This window comes from Lithobates pipiens, unplaced genomic scaffold, assembly GCF_037356315.1.
Source record: "Lithobates pipiens isolate NorthernLeopardFrog02 unplaced genomic scaffold, aLitPip1_a1.2 Scaffold_61, whole genome shotgun sequence".
NCBI lineage: Eukaryota > Metazoa > Chordata > Amphibia > Anura > Ranidae > Lithobates > Lithobates pipiens.
The window spans coordinates 97,116-124,789 of record NW_027507883.1 but is presented as its reverse complement, the minus strand read 5'-3'; the positions used below and the strand labels follow the sequence as shown (position 1 = coordinate 124,789).

The 27,674-nt window shown below is 44.1% G+C and overlaps 1 long non-coding RNA gene across 1 annotated transcript in view; it reads left to right on the top strand.

The window, feature by feature from the left end:
* The window catches only part of LOC143958286 (uncharacterized), a 303,168-nt gene that overhangs the window by 255,349 nt on the left and 20,145 nt on the right, over positions 1-27,674 (top strand). Inside the window, exon 2 of the long non-coding RNA XR_013270120.1 lies at positions 16,096-16,481. This is a non-coding gene — a long non-coding RNA (uncharacterized LOC143958286). The remainder of the gene's footprint in view (positions 1-16,095; positions 16,482-27,674) is intronic.

The window sequence follows — 27,674 nt, the reverse complement described above, 5'->3', positions numbered from 1 at the left end:
CTCCGCTCCTCTCGGGTCCCAGCAGCCGCTGCCTCCGGCCTATGTTTCGGTGCATCCCAAAATGAAATATTTACAAAAGTGTGTGTGGATATATCTATATAAATCAGATATCCTAAAGAATAAAATGGCAGTTGTTGCATTATTTTGTGATCAATTCATGTTTTTTTAATTTTTTTCATACAGCCATAAAAGACCATCCAGAAAAGCATACTGTAATAGAGAAATAGAGTGCTACCCCGAACCACTCCGATTTCTGGGCCCCTAAAATGAATAGCAATGTCAAATTCTTCCAATACCAGCAAGATTGTAGTCTGTGGTTTACTAATCCCAATCGTTGCAATATTTTGTCACGCTGTCTTTGGGCAGCAGTCTTTCAAATGTTCCCAAAAATTACTTCAACTAATTAAAAAAATAAACTAAAGTTGGCACTTTTTTTTTTGTAGAAAGTAAAATGTTGCGCCGAGTATCGTGATCTTTATTCGAAGCAAACTATTTTAATTTAATTTTATCCAGAATCGTGCTTAACTATATTATGCTTTAGAAGTTAAGACTATTTTTCACATTTTGTTCTTTATTCATTAAAGGTATTTACACTGTTTAAGTACAGTGAGATCATGAGGTTTTGAGTTGATTGTTGCAGTATGTCAATTTTGTTTTGCACTACTTTTTATGTTCATAATATAGTTGGGCTACATACAGTTCATAAAGCATACACAATGGACGCATCTTTTATTGAAGGTAATATATTTGGATGAATTTGGAACAAGCAAACTATTCATAATTCAATAAAAGCTGTTGAACTGCATAAAATGGGGGTGTTTGGAAATACATAGTAATTTTAAGTAAGCTGGGCATGCTGAGAATGCGCACTGTGTAATGGTTGATCAACTAAGGGACAAGGTAGACGCAGCAGAGACTGAGTATGATTAACACGTTGCGCATCATGCCTTCAATAAAGACAACTTGGTGTTTTTTTGTTAAAAAGAATAAGATTGGAGCAGAAAAAAGTGACCAGTCTTACATTTGTGTGCCCTTTATAGCCAGAATGGCAAATTTCTTGTTCAAGAGATAGTTTGTAAGGTTACACTTCCTGTTGTACAGCACTTTGTTCACTGCAGAATTCCAATACACTCCTTGAAACACCCACCATAACTTTAGGACCCACCCACATCAACTCTCAGAACTGCTAAGCTACTCCCTAAGCCTGCCCTGAAACTACAGAGGCTCAAAGCATGAATGGGACATGTAGTATCAGGACTGGTAAAGGAAGGAAATAGGAAGTCAGAACTTGGAAATTCAGCCAGGAGCAGGAGGGACATCAGGCACAGAAACCTGTTACAGCTAAAGGAGATAAGATGCAGATAAATTGACTGAGGTTTTGACTCATTTTTATGCACAATGCTTCTGTTTTGTGGGAGGAAAAGATGTTCTACATAAGCCACAGACCATTTTGCTGGCCAAAGACCACTTTTTGCAATTGGGTACTGCGTTGCATTAACTTGCAATTGCACATTTGTGCGACTTGGCTCCCAAATTGACTTTTTTTTGACAATTTTTCTTTTTTCTCCACACAAATAGAACTTTCTTTTCGTGGTGTTCAGTCCTGCGGTTTTTATTTTTTGCACTATAAACAAAAAAGAGCGACAATTTTGAAAACGCATTTTCTACTTTTTGCTATATCCCCCAAAAATGTGTAAAGATTTTTTTTTCCCTCCAGTTTAGGCCGATGCGTAGTGTTCTACATATTTTTGGTAAAATTCGCAGTAAGCGATTGGTTTGTGCAAAAATTTGTGTTTACAAAAAGGATAGCTTTCTGGCTTTTTTAAAAAGATAAAGGAGTGATGCGCGGTACTATGACAGGAAATTGGCCTAGGAGGCTAATAAATTCTATAGGCACTAAGATTGTGAGTGATATATATATTCCCGTATAAAGTAAGAGAAGGTATATAAAAAGTTGTGCGTATTTTATGAGGGGGTGGTGGAAGACTCTCACCACTATAGCATAATGATGTTCAGGGTAAGAGACAAATGTAATAAATAAGCATAAAAAAAGGAAAGAATCACAATACTTAGAACTAGTGATCCCTAATGCGATTTGTTAAAACTGACAATCGCATAAAGTGCCTCTTTCTGGCTTTTTTTTTTTTTTTACTAGTAATGGATCAGCGATTTTTATTGTGACTGCGACATTATGGCGGACCCATTTTACATTTTTGACAGATTTGGGACCATTGTCATTTATACAGCAATCATTGCTATACAAATGCACTGATTCCTGTGTAAATTACACTGGCAGTGTAGGTGTTAAGTGTGTCCCAGGGGCGTGTTGCTATCTGTGGGTGGCGTGGCTGTGTTTTACACATAACTGATCTCTGCTCCAATCACAGGGAGCAGAGATCAGTGTCACTGTTGCTAGGCAGAAAAAGGAGATGCTTGTTTACTTTAGCATCTCCCATGAGACGATCGTGGGTATCCCTGCAGTGATCGAATCTGCGGAACCCGCGATTGGACTCGAGGTTACATAGTTACATAGTTAGGTTGAAAAAAGACACAAGTCCATCCAGTTCAACCAAAAAAAAATATATATATACACATACATACATATATACATATACCAGCCCATATACCCAATTCTATACCCACAGTTGATCCAGAGGAAGGCAAAAAAAAAACAGCAGAGCATGATCCAATTTGCTAAAGCAGGGGAAAAAATTCCTTCCTGATCCCCCGAGAGGCAATCGGATTTTCCCCGGATCAACTTTACCTATAAATTTATATTATTATATTACCTACACTTAGGAAATAATCTAGGCCTTTCTTAAAGCAATCCACTGAGCTGGCCATAACCACCTCTGCAGGGAGTCTATTCCACATTTTTACAGCTCTTACCGTGAAGAAACCTTTCCGTATTTGGAGATGAAATCTCTTCTCCTCTAGACGTAAAGAGTGCCCCCTTGTCCTCTTTGTTGACTTTAAAGTAAATAACTCGACACCAAGTTCCCTATATGGACCCCTTATATATTTGTACATGTTGATCAAATCCCCCCCTTAATCTCCTCTTATCAAGAGTGAATAAATTCAGTTCCTCTAATCTTGCCTCATAGCTGAGTTGCTCCATGCCTCTTATCAGTTTGGTTGCCCTTCTCTGCACTTTCTCCAGTTCCCTGATATCCTTTTTGAGAACTGGTGCCCAAAACTGAACGGCATATTCCAGATGAGGTCTTACTAATGATTTGAACAGGGGCAAAATGATATCTCTCTCTCTCTGGAGTACATACCTCTCTTAATACAGGAAAGGACTTTGCTCGCTTTGGAAACCGCAGCTTGGCATTGCATGCTATTATTGAGCTTATGATCTACCAAAACCCCCAGATCCTTCTCCACTATGGATTCCCCCAGTTGTACTCCCCCTAGCGTGTATGATGCATGCATATTCTTAGCCCCCAAGTGCATAACCTTACATTTCTCAACATTAAACCTCATCTGCCACATAGTCGCCCAATTAGACAGAGCATTGAGGTCTGCTTGTAAATTGGTGACATCCTGTAAGGACATTATTGCACCGCATAGCTTGGTGTCATCTGCAAAGACGGAAATGTTACTCTTGATCCCAGACCCAATATCATTTATAAAGATATTAAAAAGTAAGGGTCCCAGCACTGAACCTTGGGGTACACCACTCATAACCTTAGACCATTCAGAGTAAGAATCATTAACCACTACTCTCTGAATTCTGTCTTTTAGCCAATTTTCTATCCCGACAAGGTGGCATGATGGCAAATTTAAAGGGATGTACCTGCACTTCTATTTGCCTATCGGTGCCATTCTGCTGACTTATATCGGCGTGCATTGGTCGGGAAGTGGTTAAAGTAATAGTAAAGCCTTGTGGTCTTCCCCTGCTCTGCAAAACCATTACACAGAGCAGCCCTAATCTTCCTCTTGTGCCCAATGCTGGTGCTCCTAGGCCCCTCCCTCCTGCTGGGTCCCCTCACAGCAAGCAGCTTGCTTTGTGGGGCTCCCAAACAGGCGCTCCGTTTTTGTTGCTGTGTCTATTCACACATGGAGGCTTGGCTCGCTGGCTGTGATTGACAGCAGTGGAGGCCAGTGGCTCCCACTGCTGGCAAAAACCAGTCGGGAGTGAGGAGTTCCCAGAGAATCAAGGCTCTCATGGACATCACTGTATTGCAAGGGTGCTCGGGTAAGAATTAATGGGGGCTGCTGCACACAGTTTTTACGCTCATGCATAGCCACTTTTGCGATACTAAAGTCCTTCTATTTAAAATGGAGAGGTGCTAAACGTCTTATACTTTCCTGCTCTGTGGTTGGCTCCTTACATTGTTCTGTGATCAGCAGTTTCCAAAGGATTACCAATTGTCTGCTGCATTCCTGGGGGCACGCAGTGGGGCATGTTCTGGGTTGTCAATGGAATCCATCCAACCGTGCAAAAGCCCACGAGACAGGGCACAACTTCTAGTCGACTTGGTGCCTGAGATTTGTCGAACCCTGTACTAGCAGATTAGATACTGTCAAATTGAAACGCAGTAGGACATGTAATTATTGAAAAGTAGATTGTAGGTCAATGATTGTAAAGGCATTTCTTTTAAATTTAAAATAAGAGGATATGTTTGCCTCCCCTGTTCAATGATATTGCACAGAGGGGGCCCCTTACCTGGAGATCCTTGCTGGTGCTGTCCACTCCTCCTTTCCTCAAAAAGCCATGTGCTGAAAGGGCATCTGTGTGGGTGTGCCCTCAGTCTAGGCTTTGTGCATCCCTAGTCTCGCACATTGGTGCTTGGCCACACCTCCCGCTCCCTTTTCACAGGATTTGACTGACAGCAGCAGGAGCCTAGAGCTGATTTTTAAGAACTGCAGCATAAAGCCAAACTCCGGTTGAGGAAACAATGTATATATACAATGGATGGTGGTATGGGTTATAGTATATAGTGCGAGATTAGAGTCCATACAAATGTCCTTTGAGCTGTTAAGCTCTGTGTGAGGAAACAGTCTATACAGACAGGGCAGCCTTGCAGGGGAAGCCGAAGCAAACTCCAAACATGTAGAGAAATCAAACAGGAAGCAGGCACCTCTTCGTTAAGACTGTGTAGTTTTAATAGACAAAATGCGTTAAAAACACTCATTGAGGTTTCATTACTAAAATGGCGACGTGTTCCTGAGCATGTGCACTAGGGGGGTGTCTGTAGTGCATGCTCCTTTCTCAAGCTTTGCACTTCCCTGTAATCAACCAGCTGCTCTCCAAGCCTCTCTTTGGACTCTGCACACATGCTGGAAGATTCCTGCTGGTCAGGATGCCGGCTATGAGAAGGATTCACAGGACATCACCCCCTCTGCTGGAAGCTGTGACGGAGATTGGTCTAACTGGACTATCCTGTGCCTGAGTAATGAAACCTAAATGTGAATGTTAATGCACTTTGTCTATTCTGTTCCCATCACTTTAAGGTAAGTAGCGCACTTACCACACACAGAATCTCACAGGGGTATAACTTGCTCATAGGAATCTATTCTGCAGAGAGGCTGCTGCTCAGGTCACATCTGTCCATTTACCCTTTTGCCTGTTAACCACATGAACTTCCAGGAGAAATGCTGCTCCACTACTGGATGGACCACTGCCACTCCAAACAGCCAACCAGTCTCTCAAATACCATACAAATTGAGAAGATGACTTGGTGCAATATATAGGGACTTGATTATAAAAGCAGAACCAAAAGGCCAGCCAAATACTTGCATGCCTGCCACTGCTCACCAGGACACAGCAGCAAGCATTTGTGTGATGATGGGATGAAATGCGTAGAGTGGGGTGGAGTATACAGATGTCAGATGCGCGCTGCTGTCTCCTGGGGAACAGTGGTGTACATGTAGGTATATTTGGCTTGCCTTTTGAGTGGTCTTGTTTTTTGTTCTGTTTTTATATTCAAGCCCTTATATAATGCATTGCACTATCTGAGCCTTTTTCTAAATTTGCCTGGTCTTTTGAGTGCTCTTGTTTTGGTCTTGTATACATGTGCAGTCACTTTTATTATGGTAAATTATTCATACTAATTGAAGTTGCTTTATTGTTCACACAGTATAATGCATGGATATAAGCCTTGGCATTTATTTTCTCAAACTGACTTAGGCTGGGCATAGATCGGTTGTTTTTATGAAGTAATGGATTTTTTTATCCACCTAAGTGGTGTGTATAGAGGAATCCTCCCTTCTGGGCTATTGTATTCTGCCAGTAGGAGGACTGCACTATCAAAATACACTAGTCAGCACTGCAGCCCGCTGATTGAGTAGTGTTTTCAATAATCCTGTTCAGCTAAAGTCGATCCCTAGGTTGGCTGTAAGTGAACGACCATAAATTGTAATTCAGAAGGTTCCTGCAGTTACCTGAATTTTTGATCAGTCTATAGCAGTGATGGCAAACCTTGGCACCCCAGATGTTTTGGAACAAAATTTCTCATGATGCTCATGCACTCTGCAGTGTAGCTGAGCATCATGGGAAATGTAGTTCCAAAACATCTGGGCTGCCAAGGTTCGCCATCACTGGTCTATAGTCATACTATCTGGTAGGCTCTGCTGTTAAATCAATCTGATAAGTCCATATGTAGCTTTGGATTTTTAAAGTCCTTTTCTTAAAGGGCTTGATGTGTTTTTTTTTTTTTTTTTTTTGTATAAATTGGTCAGTGTCTGTTTCACAAGGTTGTTTGCTTGTAAGCTGAATCTTGTTTGGTATAATGTATTTGGCAACAGTCTCTGCATTTCACTAGGATGACAAAGCTGCTTATGCAGAAATGCACTTGGTCAGTGTTGTCACCTTAAGGCCCCTTTCACACTGACGTCCCGTTCAGGCCCGCCTGTCAGTTTTTCAGGCGGACCTGAACGGGTGCTCCATAGAACGTCGGATGTCAGCGGTGACACGTCCGCTGACATCCGACCCGCTCCGATCCGAAAGTGTAACAGAGGAAAAAGCTATTTTTCCATCCGTCATCGGATCGGGTGACGACGGGCACTGCGGCCCTTCGTCATCCGATCTCCCATAGGGGAGAGCGGCGCTGTGACAGGTCTGTCCCTGCGCAGTGTGCAGAGACGGACCTGTCATCTCCCTGCTCAGCGGGGATTGACGGAGTGATCCCCGCTGAGCAAACGGATATCCACGGGGCGGATCAGAACTGATCCGCCCTGTGTGAAAGGACCCTTAGGATAGGAAATTAAAGGGGTGTTCCGGCCAATATTTAAAAAAAAGTCATCAGCTACAGACACTGTAGCTGCTGACTTTTATTAAGGACAGTTACCTGTCCAGCGATCCCGCGATGTCGGCCACCCCGAGGCCGATCTGTCCATTGGATTAGCTGCCGGCTCCTCCATCTTAAAGGGAAACAGGCAGTGGATTCTTGCAGCTTCACTGCCCGTTTCCTACTGCGCATGCGCGAGTCGCGCGGCGCTTTGGGAATGGCCCCGTTTTCTGTGACGCATGTCCCAGAAGGCAACGAGGCCACTCACCGAAGAGGACGAAGCACTGCGGAATATGAAGAGGCAGATTAGGAAGACTGCCTAGTAACAGCAGTTTCAAGTGAAAATTTTCAGTTTGAATGGGTGTAGGTGGCTTTACTCGTGTATGCACTCTCACTTGTGTATATTGGCTTATGTGTACTGATATCTACAAATTTTAGGAATTATTTTGGGGAATTTGTCCTGAACCCGTGGTGCACTAAGTGCAAGTACCCCTTCGTACAGTATTCAGCTGCTCTGTAGTTCAGCCGGTCATAGATTTCAGTTGGCTAGCACCAGGGCTGGAGGTGCCTGAAAGGGGTGGGATGCTATGCGGCTGACTCGAGATGCCCATGTGCAAGTAGTTTTGGAGTTTGAACTTCCTTTTCTAAAAGGGGTGTGTATGTATGTACAGTGCTTTGCGAAAGTTTTCGGTCCCCTTGAACTTTTCAACCTTTTGCCACATTTCAGGCTCCAAACATAAAGATATAAAATTTTTATTTTTTGTGAAGAATCACCAATATGTGGGACACAATTGTGAAGTGGAACGAAATCTATATTGAATTTTTGAAACTTTTTCAACCAATAAAAAAATGAAAAGTGGGGCGTGCAAAATTATTCGGCCCCCTTGCGTTAATACTTTGTAGAGCCACCTTTTGCAGCGATTAGCTGCAAGTCGCTTGGGGTATGTCTCTATCAGTTTTGCACATCGAGAGACTGAAATTCTTGCCCATTCTAACTTGCAAAACAGCTCGAGCTCAGTGAGGTTGGATGGAGAGCGTTTGTGAACAGCAGTTTTCAGCTCTTTCCACAGATTCTCGATTGGATTCAGGTCTGGACTTTGACTTGGCCATTCTAACACCTGGATACGTTTATTTGTGAACCATTCCTTTGTAGATTTTGCTGTATGTTTGGGATCATTGTCTTGTTGGAAGATAAATCTCCGTCCCAGTTTCAGGTCTTTTGCAGATTCCAACAGGTTTTCATCCAGAATGGTCCTGTATTTGGCTGCATCCATCTTCCCCTCAATTTTAACCATCTTCCCTGTCCCTGCTGAAGAAAAGCAGGCCCAAACCATGATGCTGCCACCACCATGTTTGACAGTGGGGATGGTGTGTTGAGGGTGATGAGCTGTGTTGCTTTTACGCCAAACATATAGTTTTGCATTGTGGGCAAAAAGTTCGATTTTGGTTTCATCTGACCAGAGCACCTTCTTCCACATGTTTGGTGTGTCTCCCAGGTGCCTTGTGGCGAACTTTAGACTAGACTTTTTATGGATATCTTTGAGAAATGGCTTTCTTCTTGCCACTCTTCCGTAAAGGCCAGATTTGTGCAGTGTACGACTGATTGTTGTCCTATGGACAGACTCTCCCACCTCAGCTGTAGTTCTCTGCAGTTCATCCAGAGTGATCATGGGCCTCTTGGCTGCATCTCTAATCAGTCTTCTCCTCGTCTGAGCTGAAAGTTTAGAGGGACAGCCAGGTCTTGGTAGATTTGCAGTGGTCTGATACTCCCATTTTAAAATGATCGCTTGCACAGTGCTCCTTGGGATGTTTAAAGCTTGGGAAATCTTTTTGTATCCAAATACGGCTTTAAAGAGGAAGTAAACCCTGATGGGTTTACTTCCTCTTTCATTCCCTGCAAAGGCAAAGCATAATGGACTACTATGCATCGCATAGTAGCCCATTATGTGTCACTTACCTGACACAGGAGCCAGCAAAGTCGCCGCTGTCCCCTGTAGTCCGTCGCATCCATTTTGCTGGTGGCGTCTCGCAGCTCCGCCGCTGTCATTCGGCGAGGTCACTCCCGCGCATGCGCATGGGAGTCGACACGCGCGGCAGCTCCATTCTTGGAAATGCCGCGCTCAGTGCACCTGCGCACCGCTGTCTATGGCGCATGCGCCGTAGACAGCGGTGCCCGTTTTCGGAGATATTGCTTGGACCTACAGGTAAGCCTTAATCTAGCTTGCCTGTAGGTCAAAGTGGTTTGTAAGGGTTTACAACCACTTGCAAAATATATCTTGCTATCAAGGCAAGAGCAAGGAATGCTGGTAGGAGACCTCGGAAGAGGTTAAGGGCTGCTCTTTGCAAAACATTGCAAGGAGCAAGGCCATTTTGACATGTTGTAAAGGTAGTTAAAGAGGTTGTAAAGGTTTTTTTTTTTTTTTTTTTTTTTCCTAAGTAGGTTCCTTTAACCACTTTCAGACCGGACCATTTTGCTGGTAAATGACCAGAGGTCTTTTTACACTTTGGCACTGCGCTGCTTTAACTGGTAATTGCGCGGTCATGCAATGTTGTACCCAAACAAAATTTGCGTCCTTTTCTTCCCACAAATAGAGCTTTCTTTTGATGGTATTTGATTGCCTCTGCGATTTTTATTTTTTGCGATATAAACGTAAAAAGACCGCAAATTTTGAAAAAAAATGATATTTTCTACTTTTTGTTATTAGAAAAATCCAATAAACTCAATTTTAGTCATACATTTAGGACAAAATGTATTCAGCCACATGTCTTTGGTAAAAAAAAAGTCAATAATTGTATATTTATTGGTTTGCGCAAAAGTTGTCACATCTACAAACTAAGGTACGTTTTCTGGAATTTACGCAGCTTTTAGTTTACGACTGCCTATCTCATTTCTTGAGGTGCTAAAATGACAGGGCAGTACAAAACCCCCCCAAATGACCCCATTTTGGAAAGTAGACCCCCTAAGGAAATTGATAAGAGGCATGTTGAGCCCATTGAATATTTTATTTTTTTGCCTCAAGCGATTGAATAATGACAAAAAAAAATTTTTTTTTTTTTTTTTACACAAAGTTGTCACTAAATGATATATTGCTCACACATGCTATGGGCGTATGTGAAATGACACCCCAAAATAAATTCTGCTGCTTCTCCTGAGTACGGGGATACCACATATGTGGGACTTTTTGGGAGCCTAGCCGCGTACAGGGCCCCGAAAACCAAGCACCGCCTTCAGGCTTTCTAAGGGCGTCAATTTTTGATTTCACGCCTCACTACCTATTACAGTTTTGAAGGCCATAAAATGCCAAGATGGCACAAAACCCCCACAAATGACCCCATTTTAGAAAGTAGACACCCCAAGCTATTTGCTGAGAGGCATGTTGAGTCCATGGAATATTTTATATTTTGCCACAAGTTGCGGGAAAATTACAAACTTTTTTTTTTTTTTTTTTTTTTTCACAAAGTTGTCACTAAATGATATATTGCTCATGCATGCCATGGGCATATGTGAAATGACACCCCAAAATAAATTCTGCTGCTTCTCCTGAGTACGGGGATACCACATATGTGGGACTTTTTGGGAGCCTAGCCGCGTACGGGGCCCCGAAAACCAAGCACCGCCTTCAGGCTTTCTAAGGGCGTAATTTTTTGAGTTCACTTCTCACTACCTATTACAGTTTTGAAGGCCATAAAATGCCAAGATGGCACAAAACCCCCACAAATGACCCCATTTTAGAAAGTAGACACCCCAAGCTATTTGCTGAGAGGCATGTTGAGTCCATGGAATATTTTATATTTTGCCACAAGTTGCGGGAAAATTACAAACTTTTTTTTTTTTTCACAAAGTTGTCACTAAATGATATATTGCTCACGCATGCCATGGGCATATGTGAAATGACACCCCAAAATAAATTCTGCTGCTTCTCCTGAGTACGGGGATACCACATATGTGGGACTTTTTGGGAGCCTAGCCGCGTACGGGGCCCCAAAAACCAAGCACCGCCTTCAGGCTTTCTAAGGGCGTTACAGTTTTGAAGGCCATAAAATGCCAAGATGGCACAAACCCCCCCCCCCCAAATGACCCCATTTTAGAAAGTAGACACCCCTAAATTTAGGGGTACACTAGTGAGACTAGGTAATAAATGGCGGGTGCCCTGAAACTATAAAAAAATAACTAACCAACCAGCGTCACCTGTAACAGTTATATGGTGATCACTGGTGAAAGGGTTAACTAGGGGGCAATCAGGGGGCTTTATGCGGTAGTATATGGGGGTCCCTGGCGCTATAAAAAGCTGCGGCGAACCTAAATACCTACCTGCCTAACTAGCGTCACCTGTGACACTAATACAGCGATCAGAAAAACGATCGCTTATTAGGCTGGGTTCACACTGGAGCGATGCGGGAACGCCACGAATGCGCGGCGGGTTCCCGCATCGCATGCCTCCCGGCGGCAGTTCACACTGCCCTATGCGAACTGCTGGGAGTGTCAGTGAAATGTTAATGACACCCCCAGATCAGTTCGCATATCGCAGTGCGATCTGCAAACTTGGATCGCATGGTGTGAACACCCATGCGATCCGATTCTGCTGCGGACCAAAAAAAGGGTCCCGTGCGAGTTTGCGGCGGGTGCGACACGAATTCAGCCATACTATCTGTATAGCTGAACTCGAATCGCACAGAGATCGGATGTGATTTGCACTGCAGTGCGGTGCGAATCACATCCGTTCTCATAAACCGCTGCAATGTGAACCCAGCCTTAGTGACACTGGCGACGGGGGGTGATCACGGGGTTAAACCTTTATTGGGGGGGTTAGGGGGGTACCTTAGAACTAAAGGGGGCTAACCCTAACTGCCCTAACAGTTATTAGTCACAAATGACACCTGCCGGGTGATCAGGGGGTTAAACCTTTATTAGGTAATAAATGGCGGGTGCCCTGAAACTATAAAAAAATAACTAACCAACCAGCGTCACCTGTAACAGTTATATGGTGATCACTGGTGAAAGGGTTAACTAGGGGGCAATCAGGGGGCTTTATGCGGTAGTATATGGGGGTCCCTAGCGCTATAAAAAGCTGCGGCGAACCTAAATACCTACCTGCCTAACTAGCGTCACCTGTGACACTAATACGGCGATCAGAAAAATGATCGCTTATTAGGCTGGGTTCACACTGGAGCGATGCGGAAACGCCGCGAATCCGCGGCGGGTTCCCGCATCGCATGCCTCCCGGCGGCAGTTCACACTGCCCTATGCGAACTGCTGGGAGTGTCAGTGAAATGTTACTGACACCCCCAGATCAGTTCGCATATCGCAGTGCGATCTGCAAACTCGGATCGCATGGTGTGAACACCCATGCGATCCGATTCTGCTGCGGGCCAAAAAAAGGGTCCCGTGCGAATTTGCGGCGGGTGCGGCGGGTGTGGCGGGTGCGGCGGGTGCGGCGAATGGCTGAACTCGAATCGCACAGAGATCGGATGTGATTTGCACTGCAGTGCGGTGCGAATCACATTCGTTCTCATAAACCGCTGCAATGTGAACCCAGCCTTAGTGACACTGGCGACGGGGGGTGATCACGGGGTTAAACCTTTATTGGGGGGGTTAGGGGGGTACATTAGAACTAAAGGGGGCTAACCCTAACTGCCCTAACAGTTATTACAGTCACAAATGACACCAATGCAAAAAAAAAAAAAAAAAAAAAAAAAAATGACATTGGTGTCACTGTGACTGGGGGGCAGGGGTAATTGGGGGGGTGATCGGGGGGTAAAGGGGGGGTGTGAGTGTGCCTGGCATGTTCTACTGTGTGTGGGATGTGTTGGTGCAACTCACTGATCCGCTCTCCTCCGTGTCGGAACGAAAAATACCGACACGGAGGAGAGAATACATCACTTCCTCTCCTGTGTTTACATTACAGGAGAGGAAGTGATGTCACCGGGGATTTCCATTCGTCGGGAGCGATCGCGAGGGGGTGGCCATGAATGAATGGCCGTCCCCTCGTCCGGGATCGCTCCCGAACGAAAACCGACCGCCGCAGGCACCGGGCGGGGGCCCGATCGGGCCCCCGACCCGCGGGAGGCAAAGGACGTACATATATGTGCTTATGCCTGCCCGTGCCATTCTGATGACGTAGATCGGCGTGAGGCGGTCGGCAAGTGGTTAAGCTAGTGCATTGTTGGTTCACTTAGACTTTTTTTTTTTTTTTTCCTTCGATTTCCCTTCTAAATGGTTTTTTCTTTGAATTTCTCACTTCCTATTCCTCCTCAGTAAGCTGTTCTGGCTGACTAAACGCCACTTGGATGATGGTGTGAAGTTTACTGAGGAGAAACGAAGTGAGAAATTCAGACAAAGAAACATTTAAAAGGGAAATCTAAGGAAAAGGTAAATGAACCAACAATGCACTAGCTTAACCACCTAAGGACCGCCGCATGGGAATGTACGTCATCAGAATGGCATGTACAGGCACAAGCACGTACATGTACGTGCTTGCCTTCCAGCGGGTGGGGGGTCCGATTGGACCCCCTCCCGCTGGATGCGGCGGTCCGTTTGGCTGAATGAGAAGCTTCCTCCCGCTGTGTATAGTAAACACAGGCAGGGAGGAAGTGATGTGATTCTCCTTGGGGTGGTCTTTTTGACCGGACTACGAGGAGAACACTGAAAGTAAATGCACCAAACACTACACTAACATATATAGGCACAAAAATCCGCCCCCCCTCCCAGTCGTTGTCGCTGATTGCAGTGATCATTTATTTACTGATCACTGCATTCAGTGTCAGTTGTGACAGTAAAAAGTGTCAGGGCAGTTAGTGTTAGGTCCAGAGTAGCCCCCTACCCCCCCCAATAAAGGTTTAACCCCCCGATTGCCCCTAGAGTTAACCCTTTCACCCCCTTTTGCCAGTGTCACTAAGCGATCATTTTTCTGATCGCTGCATTAGTGGCACTGGTGCTAATTCACTAGTTATTTTTTTAGGTTCACCGCCAGGTTTTTATAGCGCTAGGTACCCAGATATACTACCCAATAATGGTTTTAACCCCCTGATTGCCCCTAGTTAACCCTTTCACCAGCAATCACCGTATAAGTGTCACTGGTGATGCTAGTTAGCCAGTTATTTAGGTTCCCCGTCAGGTTTTTATATAGCGCCAGGGACCCCCATATACTACCTAATAAAAATTTGAACCCCCTGATTGCCCCTAGTTAACCCTTTCACCAGTGATCACCGTGTAAGTGTTACGGGTGACTCTGGTTAGTTTTCTTTTTATAGCATCAGGGCACCCAGGGCACCCACCATTTATTACCCAATAAAGGTTTAACCCCCTGATCACCCGGCGGGTGATATCAATTAGGTTTTAGGGTCAGGGTCTGCGTCGCCCCAGGCAGCGCTAGGTTAGTGACAGTACCGCTAACACCCACGTGCAAAGCATACACCTCCCGTAGTGGTATAGAATCTGAACAGATCAATATCTGATCTAATCAGATCTATATTGGCGTCCCCAGCAGTTTAGGATTCCAAAAAAACGCATTAGCAGGATCAGCCCAGATACCTGCTAGCACCTGCGTTTTGCCCCTCCGCCCAGCCCACCCAAGTGCAGTATCGATCGATCACTGTCACTTACAAAACACTAAACACATAACTGCAGCGATTGCAGAGTCAGGCCTGATCCCTGCGATAGCTAACAGTTTTTTTGATAGCGTTTTACATTTAAATCCGGAAGGCAGTGCTTGGTTTTCGGGGTCCCGTACGTGGCTAGGCTCCCAAAAAGTCCCCCACATGTGGTATCCCCATACTCGGGAGAAGCATCAGAATTCATTTTGTGTAATTTCACTTATGCCCATAGCATGTGTGAACAATATATCATTTAGTGACAACTTTGTGCAAAAAAAAAAGTTTTTTTTAATATTCCTGCAACTTGTGGCAAAATATAAAATATTTCATGGACTCAGCATGCCTCTCAGTAAATAGCTTGGGGTATCTACTTTCCAAAATGGGGTCATTTGGGGGGGTTTGTGCTATTGGCATTTTATGGCCTTCGAAACTGTGATAGGTAGTGAGGAGTGGGGGGAAGGGGGGGGGTTGTACTGCCATTTATGCACCTCAAGAAGTGAGATGGGCAGTCGTAAATTAAAAGCTGTGTAAATTCCAGAAAATGTACTCTAGTTTGTAGACGCTATAACTTTTGTGCAAACCAATAAATCTACGCTTATTGTCTTTTTTTTTTTTTTACTAAAGACGTGGCTGAATAAATTTTGCCCTAAATGTATGACTAACATTTAGTTCGATTTTTCTTATAACAAAAAGTAGAAAATATATATTTTTTTCTCAATTTTCGGTCTTTTTTCATTTATATCGCAAAAAAAAAAAATCGCAGAGACAATGAAATGCCATCAAAAGAAAGCTCTATTTGTGGGAAGAAAAGGACGCAAATTTAGTTTGGGTACAACATTGCATGACCGCGTAATTACCAGTTAAAGCAGTGCAGTGCGAAATTTTAAAAAGACCTCTGGTGTTTAGGCTGACTATTGGTCCCAGGCTGAAGTGGTTAAAGGAACCTATTTAGAAAATAAACAAAGCTTTACAACCCCTTTTAATTCTTTAAAGAATAAGTCTCTTTAACATGTTTACCGTATATATATATTGTGTATGGCTAAAGTTACACCAGTTTACCACCTTGATCTAAATTACTCCTGATTTAAAAAAGCTTCATTTCTATAAATGTCCAATTTCTTTTCATTTTAGTACCATTTTTTGATCTTATTGGGTTTTAGGAGAATGCCTTTTCCTAAAGCTACTTCAGCAACACTTAAAAAATGTTTAGTACTACTTGGTTGGACTTGTGTATTACATCCTTGCTGTTTTTTTTTTTTTTTCTTTTCAGGCCAGCTGCATAGCATCACTTTTCAGAGACAAGAGGAAGATTACTTGAAACTGACTGTACGCTGCAGGCCCTGTATCTTTCTTCTGGGACATAACTGCAGTGCCCGAGGCAAGGTGGTTAATGCTCTTTTGGGTGATCCTCTTTTGGGTGATCCTCTTTTGGGTGATCCTCTTCTGCCAGTTGGAACATGTTGTGACCCAGACACCTGTAAGCGAAGGCGCATTAGTTTTAGACATGGCAAACAGACTTTGGTAAGTTTGGCACTGCCTGAGCAATATGAACTAGTTCATCAGCTGGTAGCTCATCAAGGTAAATGGGACACCATTCCTGAAGAGGATTTGGATATACCAGAAGATGAAGAGGACCCTGCACACAGATTGCTGCAGGTATGTGGTTTTTTTTTTGTTGTTGTATAGATATGTTCTAAAATATTGTGTATTGGTGAGTCTCCTTGAAATAAAAAGTGAAGTTACAGTAATGTGTACATTCTTAGAGGTTTCTGATCACTGTGGTATTGGAGTAGATCTGAGGAAGCACAGGAGTATATCTCCTTTTTTGGGTCTAAAACTATTAGACAGGGGCCAGGGGCAGACTGACCATTGGGCCACTCGGGCACTGCCCGAGGGCCCCATGCCACCAGGGTGCCCCATCAGGGCTGCCCCACCTCTCCAGTACCTTCTCAGCCAATAGAAACATGTCTGTGTATACTGTGTGTGGGTGTGTTTGTGTATTCTGTGTGGCCCCATAATTTGATTGTCTGGGGGCCCCATGAGTTGTCAGTCCGCCGCTGGTCCTAGCACATGAATTGGGAGAAGGGGAAAGATGTAAGGGCATGTTGGATGAGTAAAGAATGAAGTATATAGGGAGTATAGGGCTACATGTGGTGGTGGGGTAGCGGGGTGTTGTGTGTCTGAGCAGGGGATCGGGGGCAAAGCTCCTGTTTTCTACATCTGAACTAGGTGTTTATGGGAGAAATGTTTTCAGTCATCTGGAACCTGAGAAAATTATCCAAATTTGTGCCTGTCATGGTGTTGCGCTATTAGTTGTTCTTAGCTTTTTTTTTTTTTTTTTTTTTTTTAATTTCTTTGTGACCTGTAAATTGTACAACTCAGTTGAATAACATTTTTAGATCAAAAAGCACAAGGAGAAAAAAATGGACTTTATAGGCACCGATTATAAAAATAAGTTTATTAAACACAAGATACAAAAGGGAATTTTCATTAAAACTTTATTTTGCAGAGTCAATACATGCAAAACTGTTGCTTTTACTCTCTAAAACAGCAAAAAAATGCCAAACATCATAGTCCTGCAACAGTGTATGGTATGTAGTAACACGCTTGCTCTACATCTTTTGCATATGAATGCTTCATCGGGAGCTTAATAGCTGTTCTACAAAAGACGGGAGTGACATATAAGCATATACAAAAAAATGCGTAATCTAACAAAGTACATTGGTAGTGTTCCACATTTTTTAGCAGAATTCATCCCAAAGGGTAAATATGCAGCAGATACCCATAAGTGACATGCAACTGGCGATTTAAGGTTCAATGTGGGGGTGTGCCCGTTAAACAGGTAAAAGTAATATTTGTAAAAAAAAAAAAAAAAAAAAAAAGCAAGGGTGAATATCCCCATATCATCAAAGTGTCCATTATTTGAGAAAAGATAGCAGATTTGAAAAAACCCAATTCCTGCATAAAAGCAGACGAGGGAAGATGGCAAATAGTATTGGCCAAAAGCCCTACCTCTGCACATAGACCATACAGGAGCGATCTCATAGGTAGCCAGATAGTAGATGGTATTAATGTGATAGTAACCAACATAAACAGACCACAGTGACCTCAAACATATGATAACAAGGGTTTAATATCTATATATAGTACCTAGTATTCATAATACAAAGAACATTGAGGCGTTTGACACTTAGCTACTCTCACCTGTTAAATAAACTAAGGTGAATAAATCAAAGCCATCTGGTATCTTAGTTAAAGCAAGGAGACAGACTGTGTGCTGGGCTCCTGGTAGTTGGCCCTAACAGTTTTCTATCTAAAAACAATAAGGCCCCTTTCACATGGGACAGATCAGTAATGATCCACCGCTTGATGATCGGCTTGCTCAGCGGGGATTGCTCCGTTTGTCCCCGCTGAGCCGGCGGATAACAGGGCGCTCCTCGCACACTGTGCAGGTACCGCCCTGTCGGCTCTCAGTTCTCCTCTATGGGGGATCGGATGAACACGGACCATCTGTCCATGTTCATCCGATCCGCTCTGCAGACTGATAGAAAAATAGTATTTTCTTCCGTCTGCAGAATCGGACAATGGCTGAGGCGGACGATATCGGGTGTCTGCGGATGTTCAACTACAGACACCCGCTATCCCATAGGAATGCATGTATGTCCGTATTTTATCCGCAAACGGATGGATGAAATATGGACATACTGTCCGCATGTGTGAAAGGGGCCTAAAACATGTATCCAATGACTGGATCTGAAAGGTAAACAAACTGATATTGTAGCAATCTAGGAATTGGTAAGAACAAGTCCAAGAAGCAACAAAGTAGCTAAGATAGTCCTCATAGTAGATGAAGGGAATACACACCTTGATCTGCAGAAAATTTGTAAGCAGCTGAAAGCAACAGACAGCACCAAGACAACTGACTGCCTGTGAAGGATTCCCTCTTGTAGAGCTAGACAGGGCTGCTCTATATACACACCCCAGACAGGTATGTGGCTGACTTGGCCATCACCAAGGTGCACACCCACACCCCCTAGTGGCCAACAGCCAGAACTACCACTGATGGAAAAATGCCACTTAGAGCAGATGTGACCCATCAAACATGGGGATGGTAAAAGGGGAGATAGTGGGGCAGAGGATGGTTGGCCTGTAAGATGACTAGAACAATTAGGGGGAGGAAAGAAGGGAACCACAAAGGCTCCGACCACAATGCACCCCACAATCAGATTATATAAATACTGTATTGCGGCTTTCTGGCCGCACACACAACCATCATACCAGTATGTCACAGGGATCCGAAGCACAATACCAAGAGGAAATCCACTGCCAGGCTTCTGGAACAAAAAGACATAAAATAAGTTAGATGTAGTATATTCTAATGTATAAAACGTATAATAAACTAGAAATTAGGGGAAGATACTGCGCTGTAGCCAAAGTGGGGATCAACAGCTAACACCCAAACAAACAAAGTTCAGTGAAAATGGGGAAAAGGTGGTGTAGCGCTAGTGAGTGAATTGAAAAATAACTCCAAAAATTGTATGTTGAGAAGTGATAATAAAACTAATACTATAACACATGCATGTGACAAAATGTGCAAAAATGCGTAAAAACACAATGCAAATATTCGCTAATATGTGTATGCGTGTGTGTATATGTATGCGTGTGTGTATATGTATGCGTGTGTGTATATGTATGCGTGTGTATATATAATGTATGTGTGTGTGTGTATAAAATATATATATATATATATATATATATATATATATAGATAATCACTACTGTAAGGGGTTCATTTTTTTACTGTAGAACTGTGAAAGTAATATCACAGTAGCTCTGTACGATAAAGGGCTCATTCTAGGTTTTTTTAACCCCATTATGTTACTGGCCGATCAATTATGAAAATAGTAATCGATTTCATAATCGATTAGTTGACGATTAAGCGATTAGTTGTTTCAGCCCTAGATTTGACACTACGGGGGTCTCGTTCATTGTCCTGGCAGTTATCTCACAGGATCGGGGTGGGGGGACTGGAGGATACTTTAGCATGAGACTAAATGGATTGAACGCCTGAGTTTGTATAAGATTTATTACTGTTGTCTTGATTTTATTTTGGTCTAGTTTAATGTTCCTAGATTTTCCTTCTTAAGTGTACTACCTCATGGGCAACTATATAAAAAAATGTGTGTCCATCCTGATTCTTGAATGTATATCTCTTGCTATATATATATATATATATTACACACATACATACATATATATATATATATATATATATATAATACACACACAAATCTTGGTGGATATCAGTGGCTGTAATATAAGTCCCAACAAAACAGTCCACATGGATAATGGAAAAGTGTCAGTGTTGGTATTCCCAGTAAAAAGATCAGACAGCCACACAATTCAGTTGGACTGGGAACAGCGACTTATCTGGAGTGATTTCAGAGAGAAATACTCTTACCAGAGAAAATCGACACATCTGTCGTTTGACAGTGGGTCAACTGCGCTCGTTATCTCAGGTGATGTCAATCAGGTGTTGTATGTCGGTGGTAGATTCACGTAAATCGCCGCACTGTCTCCGGATTTCAGACTCCCAATATCAGTGGCTGTAACGCGCGTCTCCCGGGTCAGCAGGGTCCAATTCACATTGGGGTGCCATCTTGTATCTCCGATGAAAAAGCTGTGCCTGTAATCTCCAAAATATATAATATAATGTATAATAAACTAGAGCTGCAACTAACGATTATTTTCATAATAGATTAATCGGCCGATTATTCGATTAATCAGATAAAAAAAACTGAAAGTGTATGTATATGTGTATACACACACACACGTACGTGTCCCCCCCCCCCCGGTGTCTCGGGTTTTCTCACCCCTTCATTGTGACAGCGGCTCCTCCTCGGTGTGCCGGGGTGGTGTGGGGCGGAGTCTCAGTCCGGAGCCGCCACACGTGACTCGGCCAACTCCTCCAAATAGAGCGAAGGGCACCCCGAAGCTGGGAGATGGATGCACGCATGTGCAGAGCACAACCTCCAATCATGGCAGCGCTGGAAGGCTGCTGGGTAGAGGGGAGAGGGGGACCCGAAAGCAGTGCAGGCGCGTTGCTGGCGGGACGTCAGCTGGGTGGAGAATGCAAGCAGGCGTAGCTGCGTGGTCATTGACGTGGTGCATGCGTAGGACACGGGAAGATGCACATGATTCTAATGGACCGGCAAGGGGGGGGGGGGGTGCAGACTAGGGGTGCAACGGATCAAAAAACTCACGATCGGATTGTTCCTCGCATCAGAGTCTCGGATCAATTTTCGGATCATTAAAAAAAAATAACACTATCCCCGCCCCCCACAGCCACATTGTTTAAATAAAAGGTATAACACTATCTCCCCCCCCCCCCCCCCAATAAAATGCAGCTTTTTACAAGCATAAACAGTCAGCATATCACTGATTTGCGCCAAGCTCACCACTGATCAAAGTTCCTCCAAACAGACCGCAGTGATGAGTCCCGGGATGCCTATTGGCGCAAATCGTCAGTGATATGCTGACTGTTTTTATGCTTGTCATAAGCTGCGTTTTATTGGGGGGGGGTGGGGGGGAGATAGTGTTGTACCTTTTTTATTTAAATCAACAATGTGGCTGTGCCAAGCAAGTGGAAAGGCATAAATAGGATTAGATAATTAACTGCTATCTAATAGATAGTAATTAGGTTAGATTAGGTAATGTAGTGGTACCTGCATAAAAAGTTTTGAATGAGGGCAGGCAAGGCATCCAGCGTGACTCCTCCAGAATTCCTTCACTTGGGCTGACACAGGCTGAACGCCGTGCTGGGGTGACGTCAGCACGCAGCTCACCGCTGCCGGGTGTACCAAGATGGCCCCAGCTCCAGCGGATCGCATGGTGCGGACCAACTAATCGATAATGAAAATCGTTGACAACGATTTTCATTATTGATTATCGATAATATCGATTAAGCGTTTCAGCCCTATAATAAACCAGCAAGTAAATTACAAACTGCAATCAAATTGCAGGGTACAGTAACAAACTCAATATAAATCTAAACCAGGCACATATGACCGCGGTAAGGGATTGGATGACGCTTATATCACCAAAAATTTGTATAATCAAAGGTGGGGTACACCTATAACAAAAGGAAGAGAGAAAAAGGAGGGGGGACAGGGTTAAAAAAAGGGGGGTGCGAGAGAGTGACAGGAGGCATAGCAACAGCAAGAGATGTACATTCAAGAATCAGGATGGACACACATTTTTTATATAGTTGCCCATGAGGTAGTACACTTAAGAAGGAAAATCTAGGAACATTAAACTAGACCAAAATAAAATCAAGACAACAGTAATAAATCTTATACAAACTCAGGCGTTCAATCCATTTAGTCTCATGCTAAAGTATCCTCCAGTCCCCCCACCCCGATCCTGTGAGATAACTGCCAGGACAATGAACGAGACCCCCGTAGTGTCAAATCTAGGGCTGAAACAACTAATCGCTTAATCGTCAACTAATCGATTATGAAATCGATTACTATTTTCATAATTGATCGGCCAGTAACATAATGGGGTTAAAAAAACCTAGAATGAGCCCTTTATCGTACAGAGCTACTGTAAATATTACTTTCACAGTTCTACAGTAAAATAATGAACCCCTTACAGTAGTGATTATCTGCTTTTTTTTTTTTTCTACTATAAAGGGCTCATTTTAATTTTGTTAACCCCATTATGTTACTAAATGTCTTAGACCTGGTTCATATCTATGCGTTTTATGGTGCTTTTTGCAGAAATGCACTACAGTTCATTTACATGGTTTCCTATAGGACACGTTCACATCTGAAAGGGTCAGGGACTTTTAAACGCAAAATGGTGCTTTATTTGTTCACTACACTTCAATAGAGAAGCTGCAGAAAAGCATGTAATGCATTTTTTCAGCAATTTGTGTTTTTTAATTTGGCCAAAAAAATGCATATTGCAGTAAATTCACGTGCGCAAAAATCAAAACGCACTGCAGAAGCAGATCAAAAGCAAACTGTATAGGTGTACCGAGCCTTATGCTGGCCACACGGATCAATTTTCAGATGAGAATATTCAGACGAAAAATCTTTGTACATTCGCTGAAAGAATTTTGTTTGAAATTTTCACTTGTTTTTAACATTCTGTTTTTAAAATGAACTATTTCTGAATGAAAACTACATACTGTCAGAAAACTTCTTAGTCAAAGGAATTTTCAATTTCCAAATTTTCCCGTCACTGTGATTGAAAATGACCATCAATTTGACCCACTTTTTAAAAGGCTATTAACCGATTAATCTAAACAATAATCGGCCAACTAATCGATTATGAAAATTGTTGGTTGCAGCCCTAGTCAAATCTGTGGCATAAATCCAAATGCCTACTTAGGTTTAACATAAGGGGGTAAAGTTGACGACATCAAGTCCTATGTGAAGGGCAGGAGAAAATGTTAGGGTTGTGTCCTTAATACTGTCAAATGTGGATCAAGTGTACTTTATGACGTAGAAGTCAGGGAAGGTGTAGGAGCATTGGGCATCAAGTGTGGTGCTAGCTAAAGAACATGTGAAAGCTAAATCTGTGTTGTGACTGGCAGAAGAAAAGAAAGTGGAACCTGACCCAGATGGGTTCTGTAGTAGGTTTAGTGCTTGTGCCGCTCCAAATCCTAGATGTGTATTAGTGCGTGAAGTTGTAGATGCATTAGGATTTGGACTCGTACGTGTCGAGTCACAATGCGATCTTAAATTGGATAGAAGCATTTAACACTCCTACAAAGTCCATTCTTTCAACTGCCAATTAGAGGATTCCTAAAGGGGGGAAAAAAAGGTGGGGAGGGGGCAAAAGAAAAAAGGGGGTTGGTACATATAGTGGTATGAGATGTACAGCGCCAATTTCCACTAGTAGTTAAACTAGTAAATGTATGCATTTACAGGTGAATAACAAACCTGTTACATCTGAAGAAAAACTGCCCCAAAGCATGATGCTGCCACCACCATGCTTCACTGTGGATATGGTGTTCTTTTGATGATGTGGGGTTTTTGTGCCAAGCCTGTTTTTGGAAAATTTAGCCAGGCTTGGATGTTTTTCTCAAAAAAAAAAGCTTCCGTCTTGCCACTCTACCCCATAGCCCAGACAAATGAAGAATACGGGAGAATGTTGTCACATGTACCACACAGCCAGTACATTCCAGATATTCCTACCTTTTTAATGTTGCTGTAGGCTTCTTGGCAGTCTCTCCAGTCTTTTTTCGTCTTTTCATAAATTATTGGAGGGACATCCAGTTATTGGTAATGTCACTGTGGTGCCATATTTTCTCCACTTGATGACTCTATTCACTGTGTTCCATGGTATATCTAATGCCTTAAATTCTTTTGTACCCTTCTGACGGATACCTCTTTAACAATGGGATCCCTCTGATGCTTTGGAAACTCTCTGTGGATCATGCTTTTGCTGAAGTATGCGACTAAGAAAATGTCAGGAAAGACTTTATAGAACTGAACTTTATTGGGGTTAATCGGAAGAATTTTAAATGATGGCACTTAGAAATAAAGTAGCGGCTAGTGTGCCAACATCCCTGAGATGGATCTCACAAAAGTGAGTATACCCCTCAGTTTTTTAAATGTTTTGTTAGCTTTTATGTGACAACACTGAAGAAATTACACTTTGCTACAATGTATAGTAGTGAGTGTATAACAGTGCAAATTCGCTGTCCCCCTCAAAATAACGCAACAGCCATTCATGTTGAAATTGACAACAAAAGTGAGTAAAACCCCTAAGTGAAACTGTGTCCGATTTGGGCCCAATTAGTCACTTTCCCCCTCTGCTGTCATGTGACTCATTAGTGCTGCAAGGTCTCAGGTGTGAATGAGAAGCAGTTGTGTTAAATTTGGGGTTATCGCTCACTTTCATACTAGTCACTGGAAATTCAGCAAGGCACCTCATGGCAAAGAACTGAGGACCTGAAAAAAAGAATTGTTGCTCTACATAAGGATAGCCTAGGATAGAATGCAGAGACCCTGAAACTGAGCTGCAGCATGGTGGCCAAGACTAACTGCATTTTAACAAGACAGGTTCCGCTCAAAATGGGCCTCACCATGGTCGACCAAACAAGTTGAGTGTGCTCAGCGCCATATCCAGAGGTTGTCTATGGGAAATGTATGAGTGCTGCCAGCTTTGTTGAATGGGTGGGGGTCAGCCATTCAGTGCTCACACCATAAGCCACACCTCAAATTGGTCTGCATGGCTGTCATCCCAGAAGGAAGCCCATTTAAAAGAAGCGCAAAGCCCGCAAACAGTTTGTAGACAAGCGGAATAAGGACATGGTCTGACCATGTCCTGTGGTCTTAGACAAATATAAACTCATTTGGTTCAGATGCTGTCAAGCGTGTGGCAGCAACCAGGTGATGAGTACAGACCAGTGTCTTGCCTACAGTCAAGCATGGTGGTGGGAGTGTCGTGGTCTGTGGCTGCATGAGTGCTGCTGGCACGGGGGCGCTGCAGTTCATTGAGGGAACCATGAATGCCAACATGTACTGTGGCATACCGAAGCAGAGTATGATCCGCTCCTTTTGAAGACTGGGCTGCAGGGCAGAATTCTAACATAACAACCCCAAACGCACCTCCAAGATGACCACTGCCTTACTAAAAAAGCTGAGGAAAGAGGACTTAAGTGGCAACCTGTGAAGCTCTGGTGAACTCCATGCCCAAGAGGGTTAAGACAGTGATGGAAACAATTGGTCCAATTTGAACATTTTCACTTGGATTTAAAAAAAATGAGGGGTGTACTCACTTTTGTGTGTGTGTGTATTTCTATATTGCCCTGTTTCCCTGAAAATAAAACCTAGTGTGATTGTCTGTGATGGCTGCAATATAAGCCCTACCCCCCAAATAAGCCCTAGTTAAATTCCTTGTAGGTCTTATTTTCAGGGTAGGGCTTATTTGGAGGGTAGGCCTTATATTTTATTCACCTTCTGACACAGCTCCTCTCTTTAGCCATTGGGTTGTTAGGCCACCTTTAGGAGAGGACTAGGCATAACATGTAATGAGAACTCAGAACTTCTAGTTCCACCCAAGGGGCGGTCCCTTAGGTAACAACCCCTCAGCCTGCCATGCAGCTTCAGTTTTATTTTGCCTAGTGGAGAAGGACCTAGGAACCCTGCAGGCCCATCGGTCCATTTTTTCTTTTTCTGCAGAAGCTTTGCTTTTTGCGCAAGACAGCAGATGCTGTGATCTGCTATCAACAGCCGGCTGGGTGACAGGCTGGATACCCTTATCCTTGTAGTCCAGCCTGGTCAGCAAGCGCGTGCAGACCAGAGCTACGCACTGGGCCAGCCACGACGTACCTCAGCTCCAGGTGGTTAATGCTCTGGAGCACACACATGACCGGGGTACTGATATCTGCGTCAGTGGGCCGGGCCAACAGCCACCCTGTACTGATCGGCGAGTGGGTTTGTGATCGAATGTCTCCCAGCTCTGCAGGACTGGTAAGTACAGCTCTGCCTGCCTCGGTGGGGCTCAGCAGCTGGGAATTCCCTGGGAGGTCTATTTGGGGGTCCCTCACTACCTCTTCTCTCCCTGTCCCCATCTCCCCCCCCCCCCCCGTGGGGATGCTACGTGAGTCTGCTGAGCCGTGTGTCAGATGCAGAGGCTTTCTGGGGGGGGGGGGGGGGTCTGTGCTGGCTGTGCCCTGATGTGATTCTCTCCCTGGGGGGGTGTCTGGTGGCTGTGCCTGTCGATCGCTGCAGCGCTGTTCGCCACCATTTCTCTTCCACTGTCCACTGTATACAGTGTTCGGCTATCTTGGGTGAGGGCAAGGAGCAGCATGCTTTCCTGGAGCTTGGCGGCCATTTTCCCTGTTTTGTGTGCTTTATACTTTGTATGCTCGGTGGCCATTTTTCTTGGCGCCAGAACACGTTGTGGATCAGTTCAGCGCCATAGGCAGCAGCTCTAGACAGCGCAGTGTGATCTCCTATGCACCTGGGGGCTGACAAGGGACACGGGCACTACTAGCTGGACAGCGCAGAGCCAGTCAGGGTGGTGAGTCCTGCGGGAAAGAGCCTCTCAGCCAGCAGCAGTTAGGAGGGTGGGACCATCACTGTCCTAAGTCCCCATTGGGTGGCAGACAGGGGTAGGGTCAGCATTGCTTCAGAAACTGGTGTTTCTTCCCCCCAAAATCCAGGCAATTGCAACCGGTTCGCCTGCAGATGGATGCTTTGTCGGTTTCCTGCCCCCCACCTTCCTCCGGGGAGAGCTCTGACAAAGACTCGGGCCCTGCTGAGGCTGGTGACCCCTGTTCTGTCGTTTTCAGATGACACTGAGTCCGGGTCCATGCGCGACAAAGAGCTTGTTGAAGCACTTATCACAGCTGTGCGTGATACCCTGAAGATTCAGGAGCCAGCAGATCCCTCTGCTGATGTAGCGGTCCCTTTTGGGTCCCGTAAGCCAGCCTGTTAACCTAAGGTGTTCCCGTATCTGACTTATTTTGACAAGTTCATTTACAAGGAATGGGGTCGACCACAACAGACCTTTTCGATCCCCAAATACATTGCAGTGCGTTACCTCCGGTCGTGGACCCCCCAGTATCCAGGTTAAACAAATTCACCACGATCCCGGGAGAGGGGACTCCTGCATTTAAGGACCCCACAGACAGGAAGGCAGAGGCAATGGCTTGTTTCTTTACGGTTGTGGGGTCAACCATGCAACCAGAACTGCCATCTGCACTTGTCTCAGACACTAACTGATTGGGCAAAACTGTTGCACTGCGAATTGGGAGAACGGGCTTCTCCTGTCTGCGTGGAACTAGAAGACAACTAGTGCAAGGCCTTAAGTACGTTTGTGACGCAG